This window comes from Euprymna scolopes, chromosome 36 (assembly GCF_053919585.1).
Source record: "Euprymna scolopes isolate OS-2025 chromosome 36, ASM5391958v1, whole genome shotgun sequence".
NCBI classification, from domain to species: Eukaryota; Metazoa; Mollusca; class Cephalopoda; order Sepiida; family Sepiolidae; genus Euprymna; species Euprymna scolopes.
The window spans coordinates 11,347,135-11,370,783 of NC_136517.1; the positions used below are offsets into that span (position 1 = coordinate 11,347,135).

The following is a 23,649-nucleotide window of genomic DNA, read 5'->3' on the forward strand; positions in this document are numbered from 1 at the left end:
CATACTGTACTGTTTCGCTGTATCACAACTCATCAGTGCGGGTATATATATATATATATATATATATATATATATATATATATATATATATATATATATATATATATATATATATGTTGTTTTGTTTTGGTTTTAGCGATATGCTTTGAATGAATTCAATTATTTACGAAAGTGCATTTTTACCTAAATGCGAGTTGGGAATAATTTTCCCTTTTAACCAATTTGGTACCTCCACATGGAGAGGAGTATATATATTATTTTTAAAATGTAATTATCCACTGACACGTATTTCGTCGTCTACGACTCATCAGAGTGGCTGTATCTAAAAATTATTTATTTAAACATAATATATATATATATATATATATATATATATAGAGAGAGAGAGAGAGAGAGAGAGATTATTATTATTATTATTATTATTATTATTATTATTATTATTATTATTATTATTATATTAACAGACACTAGTGTTTCATCCTTTCGGGAGGGAGTACGATTACAACCGGTCAGGCGATTTGAACCCGGCTACAAAGCTATCTCTGACTCCATGAACAAACTGCGCGGCCAACATTAACCACAAGAAATACAGTTGAAATTATGATTATAACATCATGATCTGCGCACGTGAGCTTAAGTGACCGACTTATTACATTTCAACTTAGGGTCCTCAACAATAAGAACCGAGTTCTAAAAGGGCTGACATAATTGTTACTTATAATTATTTTAATATGTATACTACAGAGAGGGGAAGTATATCTACAGGGCGGAGGAGAAAGTATATCTTACAGCATATTATACATATTGATTTATAACACGTTGACTTTTATGGAATGAGCTCTATTTAGTTTATATGACATATGCATACATACAGTTTATACGTACTTTAGATCTGCAAAAAAGTCCGAGAAAAATACTTTTCATATTGCGTCCAAACGAAAAATGAAATTCGAATAAGTACACGGAAGATTAAAATGTTCAGCTTACTGCCTAGAAACATACCTTACGCAGCTTACCTGGCGATCCTAGCCAGGTGAAACCCGGGTAGTAAACTTCGCTTTATTTATTTATTCGAATATATATATATATATATATATATATATATATATATATATATATATATATATATATATATATATATATATATATATATATAGAGAGAGAGAGAGAGAGAGAGAGAGAGAGAAAGAGAGGGGGTAAGGATAGAACCGCCCACATTTAATTTCGACTTTTCATTTCGTGTAGGTCGAGTTACGTATCGATTTGTCGTGCTGAGTTTCTTAATTAACCTCCGAACGAGGCGTCAATGTCGACGTAAAATCTATCAACTTGTTGAGCATGAGTGCGTGTGTGCGCGCTTTATCTTATGTGTGCGTTTGGGTTGAGCGCGTGCGTGTCTATGTCTTGTTTATTTAAATAATCTTCAATATATTGACACAAGTATACTCAACTGATACTACTACTACTACTACTGGTAATAACAATAATGATATGAATATTAATTTACTTGTCCGTAGTCCAGTGTCACAAAAAACATGATAATCGCAAACATTAATTTATATATATAAAAGCGAAAATGTGTGTGCGTATGTTTGTATGTATGTATGTTTGTATGTCTCGCAAAAACTTTCGACACGGTTCACAGATTTTCACGAGATCGGTATCATTTTAAATTTCCAACCTTCGCCCGACAAATATCGAAAAATTAGTCAAAAACATTAATTTCTTCACCCTAAAATCATCAGTTTTCTACAGGGCCTCCCTGTCAGCAAAAACCGTCCTCTCATTACAAGTTCGCTTCTACGCATGCGTCATACGACGTCAGAACATGATTTACTTTAAATATTAAAAAACCGACATAATTTCGTCGACGTTGTCTTAACTCAGTTGCTTAGAGCACGGCCTCATTATTTAACGGTTTTGGGTTCGAATCGTGGTGTGAGATGTCTTTTTTCTTTTTTTTTTTTCGATTTTTAAATTTTAATATTGAACCAGGGTTATTTAAGCCATTTTTCACGTGTTTTTTTTTTTTTTTTTTGGGGGGGGGTGTTATTTTTCAGATTTTTTAACGAAGTTTTAACGTTCGTTTTTCTGTTTCGCGTTTTCTTTTTTTGCTTTCCGATTTTTACATTTAACATCGTTCATTTGCCTTACGTTAATTTTTTATTTCGCTTATTCTTATGTTTTGATTAACCACCCCCACCCCCGCCCGAGCACACACACCTCCAAACACCCGGGCAACGCCGGGTACCTCCCGCTAGTTAATGATAAACGAATTACCTACCTTTATAGTTGCTCTTGACCAATTAAAAATCATTACAACCTCTCCAAACATTTTCAAAATTAAACAAAAAATATGGCTGTCTGTTTACGGTTTTTAATTAGCTATTTTATTTTATAATTAAAAAATGTCATGTTGAGAAGAGACTGTAAGTTTTTTATTTTTTATTATAGCTTCTTTCTAAAAATTAAAAAAAATGTGCAAATGAATTGACATCTGTTCATTTATAATTTGTAAAAAATTATTCAGAAAAAAAAAGTAAATAATATGTTGGGTGTTGAATTTTCATTGAAAAAAATCTAAATTTTTTAAAATCAATTTGTTAGGCTTTAAAAATTGGTAAAAAATTGTTTTAAATTCGTCGTTATTTGTTTTATTTTATTTTTTTACTCATTTTATTCATAATGTATTTTAAATATTTTCAACAAACTTTTTTAATATACACAGTCATGCATATCAAAACGAACTTTTTAATATAATCAGTCATGCATATGCGAGCAACTACATAAAGGTTAACTCATCTACATATTCTTTTGAAAAACGAACGTTAATTATTTACATTCATTTTTTGTGGTTTATTATTAGATAATTGGTTTAATTTCGCTATCACGCTGGGTTCTATTTATGCGTAGTTTCTACATTCTGCATAATTGTGTAGAATAAATCGTTTTGAGTGCTAGAACGTTTCCATCTTAAATTCTACGCAATTATGTAGAATGCATGTATATACACACACACACACACACACACACATATATATATATATATATATATATATGAATAAAATAAAGCAAGATATAAACGATGCTTTAGACGTTAAATAAAAAGATAATATAAACGATGCTTTAGATAAAAAGATAAATATAAACGATGCTTTAGACGTGAATAAAAAGGAAAAACCTAAAAGAGTAAAAACAAAAATAAAATCAACGTTTCGTCCCTAATTCAGGGGACATCATCAGGATTTCTAGGCGAGGATGTACAGGAAGACGGTCATATATCACATGCGAAAGAGGAGAAGTTCAGTTCTCTTTCTGTTCTGGAGAGAAAATATTTCATGATGAAAAGAGAATTTATATCTAGTGTGTGTCGAGGGGGGTCGGGTTATATACATATATGCATTTTTTTTTATCACCCAGGATCTAAATTAATGTTTTGTTCATTTATTATCATATTACCTATGATTGGGGCTACATTATAAAATCCTTTTCTTTGTTTGATGGTGTTAATGTTTGAAATTAAAGCAGATTCAATAAGTCTACGTTTTGCTCTATCTGGGATGGATCTTAAGATTTTTGCACGTCCAAAAGCCGAAAGAGTGGCCATGTTCGACACAGTGGGAAAAGAGTGCATTTAAGGGGTTGGCATTTCTTATGTCCCTTTTATGTTCGCTTAGTCTGATTTCCAAATTTCGCTGTGTCTCACCTATGTATAATTTTTTGCAGTCATTACATGGGATGGCGTAAATACCGGCTTTGGATTTGGAGATTTCAGCGGAATGCTTGCTAGTTTTTAAAGTTCGCTTTATAGTTAAGGAAGTGGTTTGTACTGCTTGTATGCCTAGATTATTAAGAGTATTGCAAATTGTGTCGTTGTTAGTGTGGGTAGGTATAAGAAGATGTCTATTTAGTAGTGGTGTATCTGGTGTGTTCTGCTTTTGTTTGTCTATGTTCGAGTATATTTTGATGGCTTTTTTCTTTGTTTTAGAGATAAGGTGAGTTGGGTATTGTAAAAGTTTTAGTGATTCGGTGATATGTGTGATTTCATTTTCGAGATATTGAGGGCTGCAGATTCTAAGGGCACGTAAGAAAAAACCGATGATCATACCTGTTTTTATTTTATCACTGTGGTGCGAATAATAGTGTATATAATCATACTATCCTTGGATCCGAGCCAGAAAATCACAAAGTATATTTTAGTTACACGTACGGCCCAAAAGGACGACATCATCATCATCATTATTATTATTATTATTATTATTATTATTATTATTATTATTATTATTTTTTTTTTTTTTTTTTTTTTTTAATTTAATTTTATTTGATACATTGCGTCTTCGGTGATCAGGTGATCCTATTTATTAAAAAGGAGGATAGAAGATGATAACGTACTACGAACATTAAATTAACGTATCTATATACTATCAAGGGTGAGAGTTCATATAGAAACGTTCTTTTAATTTGAATAAAATAAAATACGCATCAAGTACGCTTGAAACCAGATCACAACGTAATATTAGGAAAATAAACAAATATTTTACTTGTTTGAAATTTATCACAAATATATTTCAGAAGTATACTCCATCTTCAGTGTGTTGTTTTGTTTCTTTTTTTCTTTTCTTCTTCCTTGCCGTGTTGTAAAGTTGGAGAAATATATACTAATTTAATGTTCGTAGTATGTTATCACTAGCGCTAGGACAACAGCATATTCTTTCCATTGTTTTGGCTCTCGAGTGTGTATTCGTTGATATTTTATATGCTTTTATATAGAGTGATGTGGTTCTCGATTGATTAACTGTGTCTGTGTCGGATATATACCCGAGAGTCAAAACAATGATAAGAATACTCTGTTGCCATAGCCCTAGTTATCACCTTCTATCCTCCTTTTTAATAAATAGGATTTATAATTTGGACACAGTTACACCACACATACATTCGTACGTTGAACGTACTCCGGTATTAATATGCAGATAATAATAAAAATGATACGTCTTCTATTCAGAAACTTCGTCAATTCGTCCCCAAAAAATAAAACATAAAAATAAAAAAATGCAATTGATAAAATTTCGGCAAAAATGAAATAAAATTCGGTATTTGTACAGTTTAATCAAGACATTAAAAAATGAAAATATCGAAAAGAAAAAAGGTTATATTGTACGTATCCGCTTTGGACTGAAGATCTCCGAAAAAAAAAATAATTTAATTTGATCGAGTAGTTTTTTTTTTTTTTTTTTTTTTTTTACAGTGGAAAAACACGTTTTTATGAAAGCGCGTTGAAGTCAGCCATTATGGAAATTTTTAACACGCCATGAGGAGATAACTCAATGTAAAGCGCCGAGACTCCCTCCCCATCTTTATTACTAGTTTTTCTTGCTAAAAATCGAACCTTTTGCTCGGTATCATAACAAATTGTTTCTTCGTTGTAAAAAAAAAAAAAAAAAAAAAAAAAACTGCTTGATGAAATTAAGTGAATTTTTTTTTTTTCGAAGAACTTCGTTCTATAACAGATACGTACAATATAAACTTTTTTCGATATTTTCATTTTTAATGTCTTGATTAAACTGTACAAGTACCTAAAGTTATTAAATTTGATTTTTACATTTGACAAGTGTAGTGTTCATATTGTTTGCTCACATCGTTTATTGGAAACAAAGGTAAGTATAATAATTTAGGTATGAGCAAAAATGGGCCTAAGATATTGAATTAAATAAAAAAAGCACCTTGTTTGTACAAAACATGAATTAATTAGCCCCAAACCGAGTGATTCTGCCGTTCGCAAAACGCAGCAAACTAAAGTTTTTCTAAACACGGAATATACGGAGGTCCAAAATTTCAGCCAGTCGAAAAACTGTGAAAATGATGTCATGTAATTAAAAGGGAGGAAAGGGTGTGATAATTTTTTTTCCCTCAGACGTGCATCCGTACATTCCTATTCTGAACGTTTGTATAAATTTTTCCAATTTTTTATTTAATTATTTTTCTATGTTCCTGGTTTTAAAATATATTTTTTTTAAAATTATTGTTCAATATTATATAAAAAATGTTACGCCGAAAGTTTCACATTCTTGCGAGCAAGGAAATTAGTAAAATCTTGCACATAAAAATTATGCGAAACCTGTAATTTAAAAAAAAAGTAGAAATATTTTTTTGCTATTATAATTTTTTGTGAAAATGTTAAATAAACAATGCTTAATTCAATGGTAATATCGGTAGTTCGAGAAATTCATTTTTCTTCGAGTGAAATCGAATTCATTAATACGAACTTTAGGGGCTTTTCGTAATGTTCCAGTAAAAATTATTATTTTCTTTTATTGTTATAAATTACACTGCTTTATTTATATAAAAAAACAAAAATAAATCCTTGCATATTTTATTTACTACTGAAAAACATAACTTTAGTAAAGGTATTTTTTGTTTAAACAAAATAATACATTTCCACTAAGATTTAAATAAAAATAATTAGTTCATTATATTCCGCGATCATTATTTGATAAATACTGAAAATTTCATTAAAATTGGTTAATTTCCTGACTTTTGGTGATGTTTTAAGTGAAGGGAGGGGTCAAAATGTTTATACATTTTCAGCATCGGCATTCATTTTGTCCGTACAATATAATAATATAATAAGTATAATAAGTGAGATATGAAAAATTCAAGAAACATGGTGTGTGTGTGTGTGTGTGTGTGTGTGTGTGTGTGTGCGTGTGTGTGTGTGCGTGCGTGTGTGTGTGTGTGTGTGTGTGTGTGTGTGTGTGTGTGTGTGCGCGTGTGTGTGTGTGTGTGTGCTTGTACGTGCATGCATGAATGTGCGTGTGGGGAATAGTTTTTTTTTAGCGTGTATTTCATGTGTGGGATCAATTAGGGGTTTAAAGACCCCAGTAGAAAGGGAGAAACAAGAGGAACAGCTTTCGGTCAACACCTTCGCACGTATATGGCACTCTGTAAATAAACATTTAAAAAATGGATGCTTGTCTACATTTGGGCTTATAAAAAAAATTTTTCAAGAAAAATCTTTAAAAATCTTTATGATGTACGTAACTGTCACGGTCAGAACATGTCATATTCCCAAAAATCTAGGAAATCGATTAAATAGTTTTTTTTATTTAAGAAAATCACCTACCTCCCCCAATGTAAACAGATTTTTTGTTGGGGTCAACGTGTGGGTGTTCATTTTATGTTAAATTGTGTTCATAAACGTTCGTTTTCAGCGTCCTCGAAAACCTATAAAAGTAGTAATTTCAAAGGATTTTTGAGGGTGGAAAGATTTTTTTTTCAAAGTCAATTGTCTGCTCTTGTTGATCTTACATTCCCAATGATTTGTAATTAAGATGGTGCAGACTGCAGTGCACTAATCCTTCGATAAAATGTGTCATAAAATTTGATTTTCTAAAAAAAAAAAAAAAAAAAAAAAAATCTACTTGATCGATTTACGTAATTTTGGGAATATGATATCTTCGTGCGATGACAGTTACGTACATCATAAAGATTTTTACAGATTTTTCTGAAAAAAAATTATAGGCTCAAATGTAGACAAGCACAAACAAAGGAGTTGTTCGGGGTTTTCGTCTGCAAAAAGGGAACGCTTTTTTTTTTCTTTTTTCAAAACCTTTAATAAATCTATGTAAACAAATTTTTTTCATAAACAAACTAAGGATAATTATTTAACATTTTAATAGTTATAATATTCTTTTTGGTAGAGGAAAAAAATATATTTTTATAATGTTTTCTAAGCACTATATTTTTATGGTTTACGCGAATTTGCTTTCATATTTTTTTTAAATATATTTTTACTGATTTTATTAACTGGCAGAAAATTTTCTGCTTACAATAAAAAATAATAATAAAAGAACAACAGATAAACAGAACATCCATTGTCCTGGAAGTCTGTTGTTGAAAATAGATTCGCGCATGTGTGTCGTGTATGAGTGTGGTAGTCAAAAAACAAATATACAACAAATAAATGTTACCAAAGGCAAAATAAGTTACTCTTCTACCTACCTGGAGAATTTTTTTAATGTTTTAACTTATTTGAAAGCATTTACGTTTGAAACGCAAGTAATGACAAGCGCTTACGTTAAAACGATAACGAAGATGGCTGTCATTTTTGGAATTTCTAGGATCGCCTAAAACTCGAAAAATAAAACAAAATACGTGTAGAAATCCAAAATCCACCTAATAAAAGTCACTGTGACATTTCTAAGATGGATTTCTTTGTTTTATTTTCGAGTTTTGACTGATTATCGAAACTTACCAGATGATCGGCTCATGTCAGCATGTTTTTATTTATCGTTTTAACTTAAGCACTCGACACTACTTGCGTTTTAAAGTTAATAACGTTGTAAAATAAGGTAAAACACTAAAACCTTATCCAGGTAGGTAGATGAGTAACCTATCTTGCCTTTGGTAACATTTATTTGTTGTATATTTGTTTCTTGGCTACTTTTTCGCTTCGTTGTCTATAGTAAGACATGCCTGATTTTTCTTAAATATACATTTCATAAATACAACTTACCTTCTATGTCGTCTTTTTCGTACAGCAACAGCTCTATTCCCCTCTCTCTCTCTCTCTCTCTCTCTCTCTCTCACACACACACACACACACACACACACACACACTGAGCTCGCCCTCTCTCTGTTGATATGGACACTACTCAATAGTTAATATTTGCAGGTTTAAGGTTTTAAAAAAGTCCTGTACGATTAGTCAACTTCGTAATAAATACAGGTCGTTATTACGTCAAAAGGGCGAAACTAAGAGAGAAGATAAAAAATAAGTATTCACGAAAAAGAAAAGGTGGTGGTGGAGGGAGATGTTTAAGGGTGGTGGTGTGGTGATGGTGGTGGTGGTGGTTGGTGGTATTGTGCTACGATTTATTTTATCTTTCCTCTTCCTGGTGTATTGGTGGGTCAGTTGTAAATAACGCTTACTGAAGCCTTTACTGAAGAAAAGTATTTGGGAGCAACAACTTGGTTGGTGCGTACCAAGCGAAATATTGCTTCCCTGTCAGTTGATCCCCACCTGAGAGCGTGTTTTATTATTTTTTCCTGATTATTATCTATTGATTTATATTGAATCATAACTATATTTGTTTCTGGAGTGTTTTCTTTTTTCTTTGGGGGAGGGGGTACTTTGCAGTATATATATATATATATATATATATATATATATATATATATATATATATATATATATATATATATATATATATACTAGCAAAAGTATCCGTCATTGACTGGGTTCAAAAACAGCCTACAGAAAATGGACTCTGATTTATGAAAGTATAATAGGTTATGAAAAGGAAGGGTTGTAAAGAGATAGCTTCGAATTTGAGGGTATCAAAACCAAAGCAAAATATGATGAAAGTAAAAATAAAATAGATAAACTCCATAATTTATTATACCATACCTGTTCACACTGAAACACTTATCACAATATTCTGTGGATCTATATTAAAAAACCTTGTTAAACTTTGTGACATATTTCCATTCTATGGAGGTCAGGCCCGAACGAACACCCCATAATTTTATTATACCATATTTCTTCAAACTGAAACATAATTATCAAAGTATACTTACGCAGATAGATATGAAAAGTCTTTATTAAAGTTTGTGCCTATTTCCATTTTATGGAGGTCAGGCGTACATCTATATCAAAAACACTTGTAAACGTTATTTTTAAAAAATTTTTATTTCCATACTTTGTGGACCAGGCGCGTACGCAGACCACACAATCTTAATGAATCATCATTATGCCAGATCAAATATACCCATTCCTGTGTCTCGATACATCTTCTATCATTATATGTAATCAGTTTTCTATAATAGGAGCCTATTCGTGACCAGACACACAGGCAGACTTCAGCTTTATATATATATATATATATATATATATATATATATATATATATATATATATATATATATATATATATATATATATATATATTTTCTTTCTCCACTTGCACGTGGCACTCTTTCGAAAACAGATAAATAGATAAATAATAAAAAATGAGAACGTTACTTGTTATCGTGTCAAAAGAAGGAAAAAATCCGGCTCACGTGATTACGTGCCTTTTTAAAAGATTTACATAACGCTTTTATTTTTATGTATATATCTGTTTAAGCTTTTTTTTTGTCAGTGTACTAGAAGGAATGCAGTTGATTACAACCTTTCCTGCGTGTTCTTTACATTACAATAGTACAACCCTGAATCCGACGACGCAATACTACACCGTTCAATACTGTAAAACTGAAACGAAGCTGTTCTGCTTGAAAAGGGCGTCATTTTCTTCTCATTCATATTTATATCGATTCTTTGCTTTAAAAAACTAAAGTAATTACGTGTTTACTTTTTTAATATCCCATTTTGCTGTTTCGGATTATTTTACTAAAGTAAGTAAAGCTTCATTATTTTTCAAAACTGTTTTTGTTTCTTTGTTTTCGATATTTCGTCGATATTATTTAGTAAGAGTGTTTAGCAGAAAAGCCAACAAACGACTACCCGAAAAATAAATATACAAGAAATAAATGTTACCATAGTCAATAAAAGTTCAGTTCATGTTTTTTTTTTGTTTTGAAATAGTTTTTAATGCTCTTTACTTGAAATAATTTCAGCGAACCGAAGTTAAAATGAAATTTGAGGCGATAACTACTTAAATGAATTTTTATATAAACTACACATGCCATAATCGAATATTCCTCAAGCACAAAATAACGGAAAACATTAAAATATGTTTATAAATATTCCTTACGTTGACGGAACTCTCTTAAATTGTTAACACAGAATGCTCAGGTGCCCCTCCTTCAAATTGAAAACGGGGCTCTCCATTTCAAAGTCGCTGCCATTTTGATTTTTTTTTAAACCGGTTCGTAAATTTAAAAAAATATTTTTTTTTTTTTACAAACTACTTAAAAATACAAACCAATGAACTTTTCTACCATAAAAGTAACTTTTATTGACTATAGTAAGATTTATTTCTTGTATATTTATATTATTATATATATAACATTTTCTCTTTGTAAGGAAACATCATTTTGTTTGTCACTCTTGGCTACGAATGGAAACAAAGTTGATATAAAAAAATATATTTTCGCGAAAATTATCTTTACTTTCATCATATTTTGCTTAGGGTAAAATTTTGGAATATCAAAACCTATCTCTTTACAATTCCTCCTTTTCATAATCTATCATACTTTCATCAATCACAGTCCATTTTCTGTCGGCTGTTTTTGAACCCAGTCAACGACGGGTACTTCTGCTAGTATATATATATATATATATATATATATATATATATATATATATATATATATATATATATATATATATATATATATACCAAATAAACGTTATCAAAGGCAAGATAATTTACTATTTTACCTACCTAGAAAAATGATCTGTGTTTAAACTTATTTTAAAGCGTTTATTCAGTTAAAAATAAAAATACTGCCAGTCCTAAATCAGAACAAGAAAAAATAGCTGACATAAGACAGCTATTTGTGGATTCTCCATAATCGAGCAGAAATCGAAAATTAATTAAAGCATTGGTATAAACCCATTCAATAATTGTTATTCGGTAGTATCTTGTCTTTGGTAATATTTATTTGTTATGTATTTGTTTTTGGTCATCCCCACTTTTTTTTTGTCTATACTGCAAAATATCAAGTTTCTTTTTTCGAATTGGATATGAGCGAATATATGTGCGTATATATCTGCGTATTTATATGCATGTGTTATTTTAGTGTGCATTTTTGTATTTGATGTGCCCAATTTCCGCATGTAGTAGTATACTGAATAATTTTCTTATGCTACATCGCGTTTTTTTTTTTTTTTTTACTTCTTATTTGGAAAAATAAATAAATCAGGGAGTTAAATGGAAAAACACCACAAAAGATTCGCGAAATTCTGCTATCAGCAGAAGCTCGCATGCACCGAAATAATCAGCTAGCAACTTCCAGTTTAATAATAACCATATAGCGAATTGTAGCCCATAGTTCTTATAACCGCTGGAAACAATTATGTAGAACAGATAACTTCCTCCTTCCCGACACAATCTCTTTGAAAACATGGGGTTTTAAGCTCAGGTTATTCTAATCAATACCTTAGGCATCTTGCTCCTGTTGTCGCCAAATGCCTTCTTTAAGGTCAGTTGGTCGTAATTGTACGAGCTGAGGGAGATTAACAATCAAATCAGGTTTGACTGTACACTTCGTTCATAAGTAAACTATATTGTCATATTTGTGCTGTTTTCACTATCTACATAAATGATAATACTTGTAATAAAAATGTTGTGAGCGTTGCTTCTTCATCTCATCCATCCTCTCATCTTGTTTCACTACAAACGGCAACCGTGACGTAAGGTGAACAGGCATCGTTCGTCATCATCTATACTATAAATAGTAACCCCCGGCTGAACTACAAATAGTGACGCCCACGTGATTCCGAACGCAGCATATAAATTGGCGCTCATTTTAAAACGTTCGAATTTACCGGCGTTATCGCACATTTTTCTCACACCACGTGCGCGCATTAGGTAATGGTGAATGAAAGGAGACCCTAACTTTCAAACACACCGGAAGTTGGCACCCGCGTCTCTCAATTGAAGTATGGAAGCACAGAATCGATACAATTCTCAATTATATTTTATGCTTATTTTTTTTTCACGCCCTTCTAATAAAAATGTATAAAATACGTAAACTTTTTTTATAAATTTTTTAAATCGTATATCTTTTCAAATAACTATGTTTAGTATGTTATATATTTTGTTAAACTATTTAGATATTTTAAAAATAAATTTATTTACAGAAACATGGGGGAAAAAACAAGAATGTGTCATATTTTTTTTACAGTTTTAACAATGTTTAATTAGGTTAATATGTTTATATATATATGAGCAAACAGTTAATAAAATATGTTAAAAAACACTCTGAAATGAGTTAAAACATATTTAATCTGAAAAGGAAACACTAGATAAATGGATAGTCCAGTCCTTAATCCGCGGAGTTTCGAAGAAATACTCTCCTTCTCATCAGAGGGTAGGAATTAGCAAAATGCGGTATCGGATTTTGCATGCAGAAGTATTTGATGAAACAACAAGTAAGTCAAAGATCTTACTTGAAAACAAAATAAGTTAAGCAGAGGGAATATGGTAAAGAAAAAGGTGATTACACATGAATGGATAGTCTGGTGGAAGATAAAAAAATCCAGTGACGGTAAAATCCAAATGTAAAACTTCAGGAAAGTTAAAAGAATTTCCATTTGTACAAGTAAAATCCAAGGAAATCCCGTAATTGGAAGATGGTCCATAATAATCCAAAGGCAGAAATTCATGGAATAATTCACAAAAATGTGTATAAGGAAAAAAAATAATATTAATAAAAGAAAAATAAGATATGCTTTTCACTCTGCTTCCGAGGCATAACTATAAATAAAAAAGATCTGGGAAGAGAAAGGAGAGAAAAAAATGATAAAGTTAAATATAAAATATAAAATAAAGGGAAACAAAGTCAAAATGACCCAGACAGGAAATGTTAAAGGCGCGAAAATATATATAGGGCAAAATAATATAGGTCAACTGAAATGTACAGGTCATCACTTAAAAAAATGTCAGCAAGAGTTGTTAAACGACACTAAAAGGAAAATAAAAATTTACTTTAATTTTACCATCTTGGATCATTTTGGTAAATTCAATTGTAATTTTCATTATATATATATATATATATATATATATATATATATATATATATATATATATATATATATATATATATATATATATATATGCGATTAAAAAATAAAAATTGATAAAAATGCTTGCGTATTTTTATATATTTTTATTATAATGGGGTGGAAAAAAAACATAAAATATATTAGGAAATTTTATCGATTCTGTATTTCCATACCTGAATGTGCTAACTTCCAGTGTGTTTGAAAGTTAGGCTCTCCTTTTATTCACCATTACCGCGTAGTATAATAAAATAAATATGGTGGACATTACAATTTTTGCACTCAAACTTAAAAAAAGAAACCAACTAAAACACGCGCGAGCGTACACAGACACACATACACACACATTCCGCCTAGACACAGGCAGAGAAAATGACGAAAAGACCAACAGTATCCTTGAACACAGGCAGCAACTGGAGAAGATAACATTTCGCCCAGACTTAACCAACCACGACTGTCGTATCTCTCAACAAACACAGCCCAAAATTAACACCGGGCCCTTGACTTCATACTAGATGTGAAAAGTTAAGCTTAATAAGCATCAACAACACCATTCAAGGCTCACCTACTCTCTCCAACAACAGACGCGACAACTGAACCCTCACGGACATTCATTAAGCACGATAAAAATCTACAAATATTCACTAACAATCACGATTGAAGAAGTTGCACCAGTTTAAGACGAGTTAACCTGCAACACGCACATTGAAAAACTAACAACTGGTCATTCGATGATTCAATTAACGCATCATTTCGAATAGCACGCTCCAACAACAGTACATACTTGCAAACCTTGCACAACTGACTTCGACCATAGTCTACCACCAATCTCGACAATTCACTCCACAACATAGACGACATAATCAAAACGTGCAGACTCACTTGCATCCATCTCTTGAACTCTGAAAACGCACTTGCAGACGAAGAACGCAAACAATCGTGCAGCCCCACTTACACGCACCGATCACTTTCAACCAACCGTGCAGAATTTTCTCATCAACATTGCAGATTTTGACACTTCCAAATTTTTTTTTTTTTGTGTGTGTGTGTGTGTGTGTGTGTATGTGTGTGTGTGAAAACCCTGTGCTACGTCATGCCTAATTGTTCACCTTTTTTAGCTTCCGACTATTTGGAGTATTGTAAGAAACAAATTCGCAAAATCCTGGTATCAGCAGAAGTTCCCATACACAGACACAATCTGTTAGCAACTTCCAGTTTAATAATAGCCATATGGCGAATTGTCGCCCTTAGTTAGTTGCATATTTCTTATAACTGCCGCTAACGCTTATGTAGCGCGACTAATTTCCTCCTGCCCAATACATTCGGGGAACGAGTCACCGAACTCAATCTCTTTGAAAACATAAGTTTTTAAGCTCAGACTATTCTGATCGATGGCTTGGGTGTCTCGCCATTGTTGTCAATTGCTTTTTTTTAAGGTAGACTGGTCGTAATTGTACGAACTGGCGGAATTAACAATTAAATCAAGTGTGGAAATTATTTCTACCATCTTTGTTTGTTTGTTTGTTTGTTTGTTTCTTTCTTTCTTTCTTTCTTTCTTTTGCTCCTTCCTTCCTCCCTTCCTTCTTTCCTGCACCTTCCCTAGTTTTCATGCTTTTCTCCCCACTTTTTTACCTCATGTGACTGCCTTATGCACGTTGATTGGAAGGGACGTTTTTTGCGCCAAATTGGAGTTCGTGCTGGACTTTTTTTAAATTAATATCTTCAGTTGCAGAAAGGACTTCTTTGAGAGAACAAGAAAGATATATCGAGTTACTGAGTACGTCTTTTTAAGGTCTCAAGGAAAAACGAGATCGACAGGTTTATTGAAGATGATCTACAACTCCGTCCTAACAAGACATTAAAATTGTTGAATGAAGAATATGGCAGAGGGGTGTGAACATTATAATTATCAAGAAAAACATATTTATGGATTAAATGAAGAAAATTCGTCTCAAGAAGGTTTTTCTAAGAAAACTGAAAAATCAACTAAGATATTCTTGCGTCACATGGGATTTTAATCCTCGTAAAAGAAAGAATATTGGAAGGATTTATTCGGTCGTTGTTTGCTTTAATGAACTAGTATTTGTTCATTTTAGATAATGTACTTTCTCAACCTCATGAGAAGGCATGCAAGGACGCTGCAAAGGAAAAATGAACACTGAAACGTGTTTAAAAGAAAAGGCGGATTACCTCTAAAAGAAAACACGACAAAAATACCCTCCAAGGAAGATATTGTCAAAAGAACAAGGACTCTGTACATAAAAAAGGACTGATAACTATTAAAATGAGGACTATGAATACTTAAAAAAGGGACTTTTATATTGTTTCCATTGGATAAAACCACCTAGAAGCTGCCAGTAAGTGCACCCCTTTCTCTCGCTCTCTCTCTGGCTCTCTCTCTATATCTATCTATTTTTTCCCCTTCATACTCCCCCTTCAACAGTTGCTACTACAAGAATTTTTGTAAGCCAGATGAACATATTTTGCAACCCTATGAGGTCACAAACTTTTCTTCCCGTCATTATATGTAATAAATTAGATTTCTCCTTTCTCCCTTTTTTTTGTTGTTGTTGTTTCTTCCTTAATTGTTTCAGTGTTTTACTTGATATACGTAACTTGTATTTAACTACGAAGAATTACCTTCCACGGGAAGAAGTGGATAAAAATTTCTTCACAAGTTTTGACATTCGAACATTTACAAACTTTACATTTCATTTGTAAGTAAAAAGTATTGTCATATTTGTGCCTTTTTTCACTATCTACACAATAAAATAATAATACTTGTAATCAAAATGTAGTGATCGTTGCTTCTCATTCATTCTCTCATATGGTTTCATTACAACCTCCCCTACTCCCTAGTTATTTTGTATGTGAAAAAAATATATAAAATAAAAACTTTTTTAATTCGTTTATTTTTGTTGATATATTTTCAGACTGCGTAGATTTTTTTTTTACATGGAGGTCACCACTTATCTAGGCCCGGAAGCCACTCGGGGATAAGGGTTATTGCGTGTACAGTTATCGTAGTAATCGTTAGTAGTGAAGATTTAATAAAGTGTCTTATTTAAGGGGCGGTTTATCATGAATTTGTTTATGTTGGACTTGAAGATATCCAAGTTGTAGTCAGGCGGGAAACAGGCAAACAGAAGAAAGTTTCACAGGCGTGCACTTCTAAGAAAGAAGCTTTGTTCATGGAATCTACGTTTTGATTTAGGCTCAGATAAAGAGTGGGGAAGAACGCACGAACATCTACTCAACGCCCCACTGCCATGCCTTTGTGGCCGGGGGGGGGGTAAAGTAATAAAGGACTTAATGTCTCACATACCAGCTTTGTTCATCTTGCACACACTTTCCTACATATTAGCAATGTCAGGCGAACAGAAACGAATTGCTACTCATTTACACGCATTAACAAGAACCAGATAAACCAACGCACACACATACACAATGCTACGCTGGCCAATAATCACATCCGTATATTACTTACACATGTAGGTTATTCACACTATGGACGTTTTGACTTGTAACTACTTCTTCAACTTTCTTTACGCAAACACGTGTTTGAATTATGAACATTTACTGAAAATAACATTTACTATATTCTGATATCTTGTATAAAAATGTTTTGTTATCAAATTTCGTTTTTATTTCTTTTTCATTTATAAAACTCTGTTTATGTTTTAAGTAGCACTTGCTACCTGGTGACCCTTCTATTTTTTAAGGTTTCATTAATCCAATTTTATATGCATGCATGTTTCGTATATATCCTTTATTTTATCCTTTTGCTAAACGTAACATTTATACCCATTTTATATTAAATGTTGGTAATAATTAAGACGCCATCGTCAGCCAAGAACAGGGATTACGTCACATTGGAAGATGAATTTAATTTACTTTTGCATACTTGTGTGTTCAACTTCGTGGAAAAATAATTTGGTGGAAAAAGGTATATCGATGAGTAGCCTATTCCCCCCTCCCCCGGTCATTCGTTTCATCCCGGTCGTTCATTTCACCCTGGTCATTCATTTCACCTCGGTCGTTCATTTCACCCCGGTAACCAACTTAATCTCAGAGTTCCGTATTGTAATACAGATCCATTATGATCGCTATGTTTTGTTCTGTTTTTTTTTTACATGGAGGTAACCACTTATCAAGGCCCGGAGGCCACTCAGGGATAAGGGTTACTGCGTGTACAGTTATCAATGAGATAGTATTGTAGTAATCATTAGTATTGGAGATTTGATATAGTGTCTTACTTAAGGGGGCGGTTTGTCAGGAATTTGTTTATGTTGGACTTGAAGACATCCAAGATGTAGTCAGGTGGGAAACAGGCAAATGGAAGAGAGTTCCATAGTCGTGCACTTCTGAGAAAGACGCTCTGCTCATGGAATCTACGTTTTGATTTAGGCACAGATAAAGAGTGGGGAAAATTATTGACAGTAGTTTCAGCCAGATGTGGCAGTAGTACTCCATTCTTAGACGTACTTGGCTTTATACAGATAGAGAATTGCATCAGTAGTGAGATATCTTCTGGAACAGTAGAAGGATCCCACCATTTTCCCAGCGTCCTTGGCAACAGACCTGATGTACGTGTTCCATTTCAGATCAGCAGTAAAGGTCAAACCCAGAAGCTTGTCAAAACATGGAGCCTCCCGAAGATGAGAGCCATTCATTTGAATTGATGCCAGATGGGGATCAGAGCGTTGATGATGTAAAGATAGAAGTTTGGTTTTGAATGCATTAAAAGTGACCAGCCACCTCCCCCCCCCACTGTACCACACGCTCAAGATCAGAGGAGAGAGAATTAGAGAGAACTTTGTCATTTACAGCCTTTGATGTGTTGCCATAGATGGTCATGTCATCAGCATAGATGTCAATGAATGATTTAAGCATGTGTTTTGGGAGATCATTGATATAGATCAGGAAGAGAGTTGGGCCCAGGATGGACCCCTGAGAGACTCCAGCATTAACACTGTGGGCCTCTGATTTCTGCCCATCAACCACTACTCTTATGAACCTATCGGAGAGAAATAATTTAATCATTGAGAAAACATTTCCAGTAATACTGTAGCTGGAAATCTTGTGAAGTAGGCCCTTATGCCGTACCTTATCGAAGGCCTTCGATATGTCAAGAGCAATTGCCTTGGAAAGGAAGCCTTTGTCAAGAGATTCACTAATCCTATGAGATATAACTATTAGCACATCTGCTGTAGATCTTGCGGAGTGGAAACCATATTGCATGTCACTAAGAATGTTGTTTCTGTTGAGGTGGTTGACTACTTCTTTATTTAATATGGATTCTAACAACTTTCCCACAGGAGACATTGGTCTGTACTGAGAGGGAGAAGACTTTTCACCTGAATTCTTAAATACAGGGCATACTGATGAGGTTTTCCAGGGTGTTGGAAAGCACTTCTCCTTAAGGCAACGCTTAAACAGTTTTGTAAGTATGGGGGCAAGTTCTGATTTGAGCTTTTTCAGCACTATAATTGAAATGCCGTCAGGGCCAGTTGCTTTACTGGAATCAAGGTTCTTAATTAGCTTTGCGACCTCACGTACAGATATTTGTATGTTGCATAGCATGTTGTCTGTTATAGGAGGAAATACAGAGAGTTGATGGCCTTCGTCGCATAGGGTAGAATTAGCTGCAAAGTTCTTTGCAAATAGTCTGGTCTTGTCTGGTGCTGACAAGATGACCTCAGGATGTTCAGGATCCTGTTTGCTATTTGCCAAAACTGGTGGGAACCAAGCCGCTGATCAGCTACTTTGGATTTAACGGACTGAGCATATAGCTCTCTTGCATTTTTTATAACTCTTTTACAGTGGTTGCTGGCAGTCCTGAAAGCAGCTTTAGTCTCAGTACATCTATTACGTTGGTAGCTATGATTTCTGTACGCAATGGCAGAAGCACATTCTGGGGAGAACCATGGCTGGCTGTTAGGTTTTTGTTGGAATTTTTTGGATGGTATGAATCGGTCTATACCTACAATTAACCATTCAGTCAGGTCTGATACTATAGAGGACACATCCTTTTTAAACATGGAATGCAAAGGTAGATCAGATATGAATGTACGGAAGCTATCCCAGTCAGCCATAGAGTATCGATATACAGTACAGTAGAGAGGTACGTCTGAAGACTTATTACATTTCATTTTTGTCTTAACTGCTACAACAGAGTGGTCAGAGGATACTGGAGGAGATAGAACGGAACATGAACATAGCTCAGGGGAAGTTGTGAGGAAAAGGTCTTGAAGGCTTGAATACTGACTGGTAGTATCGGGCACACAGGTGGGCTCGCGAACAATCTGAGTGAGGTCATAGGCAGTGGCAAAATCATGACAGAGCCTCCCCTCATCATCGGTTTTATTTGAGTGGGTCAGCCATTCCACATTATGGACATTGAAGTTGCCGCAAATGTGAATGTTAGCTGAAGGATGAGCAGACAGGGTGTGGTCAATTTTCTCAGATATGCTCTTAAAGATAGTAACCCCACTGTTGTGGGGCGACAGAGGGCAAATATAAATGCAGTGGTGTAAGCTAATGCAACCCAGAAACACATATAAGGTAAATTAGGGTCTTCTCTGGAGATATCCCTACCACATGGAAAGCCATCTTTAATGTAGGCACATATTCCATGCACATGGCGATCTTAAGGGTCAGATTTAGATGTTAGAGTATCCTTTAATTATGAATTCGTCTAGGGAAGTGGTTGGCCCTATGCCAGTTTCACTTAGAAAGAATATGTCCGGTTTCGTCTTCTGTAATTGTGTTTCAACCTCTGGAAGGTTGGAACGTAGACCCCTGATGTTGGAGAAGGAGACCTGGTAGTAGGGGTCTAAGTTGGAGGATGTGGTTCTGGGTTTATTCGTGTTTCTTTGTTGAGATTTGTCATGTTGAGATTTTTGGATTTGTGGAGCAGGTCGATAGACTTGGTTGGAGCAGGACAGAGAGGGAAAGTAAGAGAGAAAAAGACGAGAATATTTTTTTTGTAGCACATGATAAGGTAAAGCCGTAACAATTACCCACTAGTATGGCATCGAGAGGCCCTACCAGAAACTACTGTATGGATCCAGAATCCATTCACCAAATGGCAATACAGCAGCCCCGGTACTTTGCATCTGCTGATAGGACAACCTCCTTAGTGGTTAATCCAAGGTTCGGGCCCCTGACTATCATGCGGATAACGTCAGCCTAGATGAAACGTTTACCTCCAGCACCCTTACTAGTGACATGACCACAAGGATAGACATAGAAACAGAAATTTTCCGACATCTCAGGCTACTGTTCACAAAGTACTACCGACCTGGAAAGCAGCTTTTTCTTCACCCTTTGTCAGAAAAATCACTCATTGAAAATGAGGACTGAAGGACAAAAAAGGAGAAGTGAGAGTTACTGGAGCTGCCGATAACACATCCACATTCTACTCTCCATTAAAAAAAAAAAAGTGAAAAAGACTTATTAATATCTACTTTGAAGTCCGTTGCCCCATGTGTTTTTTTAAATTTTTCTGCTACATGTATGTGTAGTTATTTTAAAGACAAACACTTAGGAACTAATAATGTTCTCTTGCTTTTATTTTAAGTATTTTGAAATTAAAGATCGCATAACGTTTGCGTGTTTATGAAAATATTAGGAAAAAATCAATCGACTTTCGTAAACATTAACTAAGTAAATGTTGAGTAAGAAATCGCTCTAATTTCGTTAACAATTACCTATTAGTTATGGAAAACGTACGATGTGTGGCAGTGTTTTGTGATTAACTAGAAGGACCTGTTAACCGGCATTGCGTGGTGGAAGCATGCGCCCTCCTCGTAAAAAAAATAAACTACAGTTCTTGGTGGTGGCCAATCCCTAACGTCCTAATGTTAAGAATGGGTTTTGGAATAAACACCCCTAACCTTCTCATGTTAAGAACGTCGTATGAAATATACAGGACCAACCTCGCCATGGTAAGAACGACTTTCGAAATAGACACCCCATTTTATGAGTGAGGAGACTGTCCAAGTATTTGCCTCAAGTTCAACCTTGACACATATTGTCAGCATACCCACCCACAAAGACCATAAACCAAAAAAAAAAAAAAAGAAAAAGAAGTGGGGGTGGGTGGCAATGTCTTGTGGAAAGAAGTACATTTTTTATCATGTGTGTGTGTGTGTAGAATAGTTAATTACAGTGCATAATGCATGCTATTATATCTCGAAAACTACTTGTCTCCGCCAAAGTTAAAATAGATTGTATTATTCAGCAGAGTCATAGTATAGAAGTCATTAGTTTAAAGAAAATGATGTAGTTGGCGCTAAGGTAAAAAAATTGCCTTAAAAAAGTTAATTTCTGAGCAGTGTCGAAAATCATTCATAATTTTTTTAGTGTAAAAATATGTAAATAATGTTAATGCAAATAACGTGAAATGGCATAATTTACGACGCCAGCATATGTGCAGTAGATGTAAATATCCTCTGAACTAGCTGTGCTAACTTATTTATACGAATGTTACGACTATTTTGTTAGTGTGATTCTAAGTTTAATGTTATGGTTAATTTTTGTAAACAGTAGATTGTAAAGTAGAGGAAAAGCGACGATAGGAAAGTATAAATGATTTAAAACCATGCGTGGCGATTGCGTGGCCTTATCAATTAAGGGCTGACGGGTTCGTTTTTTGTATGATTGTGTAGAATCCGGAATAATAGTATGTCATGGTCACAGCCAATGAGAATAGGCAGAATGTTACGTGGGAGAAATCATTATTTTCGAATAGTGAAATGTAATGGTAGTTGTATGAGTATGAGTGTTTAATCCAGTTAATGAGGGTATCAGGTCAATATAGTTATAATGGTTATATATTTACCCAGTGTGAACTGGGAGAGTGGGGAGACTTTTAAGGTAGAGTGGAAAATACGAAGTACTTCGTCTATAGATCTTGGCAATCGTGGTTATGTCGCTCGTAGGAAGTAAGATATGATTTGATTATAACAAATAAATATGTATGTAACGGCGTTCAAAAGTTACATGAGTTTTGACATAATAATGAGTATGTGGCATCTATTATTGCAAACCTACCGTAATTTAGCCCAGAGGGGAATTTTTGCAGTCAAAATATTATAAACAGGATAAAAAGTAAATAGAAACGAAAGACATACGAAACGTTTGAGGATCAATTACTTACACTGATTGTAATAGTCACAGGAAGACGTCATTTTGAATAGAATCTGTAGTGGACTGGTGGATATATTATATATCCCCCAGTCGTATATATGAGAAATGGGATAAATGATTTGAATTGGGAAAGGAAAAATGTATTGCTTTGAGGAAGGAATGAACAACGCGTTTACTTGAATTAAACGAACTAGAATTTATTTTGTGATGAAACAAGTGAAAGAAAAGGGCACAACACGTGTTCATGTCCGCGTTCGTCTCTCGCTGTTTACTGGTGAGGAGGAAAGTCTATTGTTGTAGAGAGAGAAAGGAAGAAAGTCAATCCAGTTTGGTGTGCGTCTCTCGCTGTTAGCTGGTGAGGAGGAAAGTGTATTGTAGTATAGAGAGAGAGAGAGAGAGAGAGAGAGAGAGAGAGAGAGAGAGAGAGAGAGAGAGAGAGAGAGAGAGAGAGAGAGAGAGAGAGAGAGAATGAGAAAAATGAGAAAAAGTCAATCTAGGCCATGGAGAGAGAAAGCATATAAAGTGTACATGCTGTCTGTTAGCTCGTGTCCCCTACATAGTAGCAGGGGACGTGACGCGCACGGGCGCCCCGCAAGGGGGCGAATGGTTTGACGACCGTTCAGCTCGAGAGCTGAATCGAAAAGAGCTGGAAAAGGCTTGTCTCTTGCTTTTATAATTGTTTCCGGTGGTCTTTTGCGACTGTGTGGATTTCCTTTGAAAGGGAAGTGACGTCGTCCATCTGTGTGTGTACATGTGCATACGTTAGCGTG

General features: G+C 34.0%; 1 protein-coding gene across 5 annotated transcripts in view; it reads right to left on the reverse strand.

Moving 5' to 3' along the window:
* Nucleotides 1-23,649, reverse strand: part of LOC145260335 (uncharacterized) — a 153,586-nt gene that overhangs the window by 119,972 nt on the left and 9,965 nt on the right. For 2 of the 5 annotated variants that reach the window (XR_013864274.1, XM_080118249.1), the window contains exon 1: nt 8,513-8,739. The exons of 1 other annotated variant lie outside the window; for it this stretch is intronic. The gene's annotated coding sequence lies outside the window, so the exon portion shown is untranslated. Of the gene's footprint in view, nt 1-885; nt 907-1,002; nt 1,066-8,512; nt 8,740-23,649 lie in introns of those variants that run through there. 2 more of the 5 variants (XM_080118251.1, XM_080118252.1) reach the window with 2 other exon arrangements.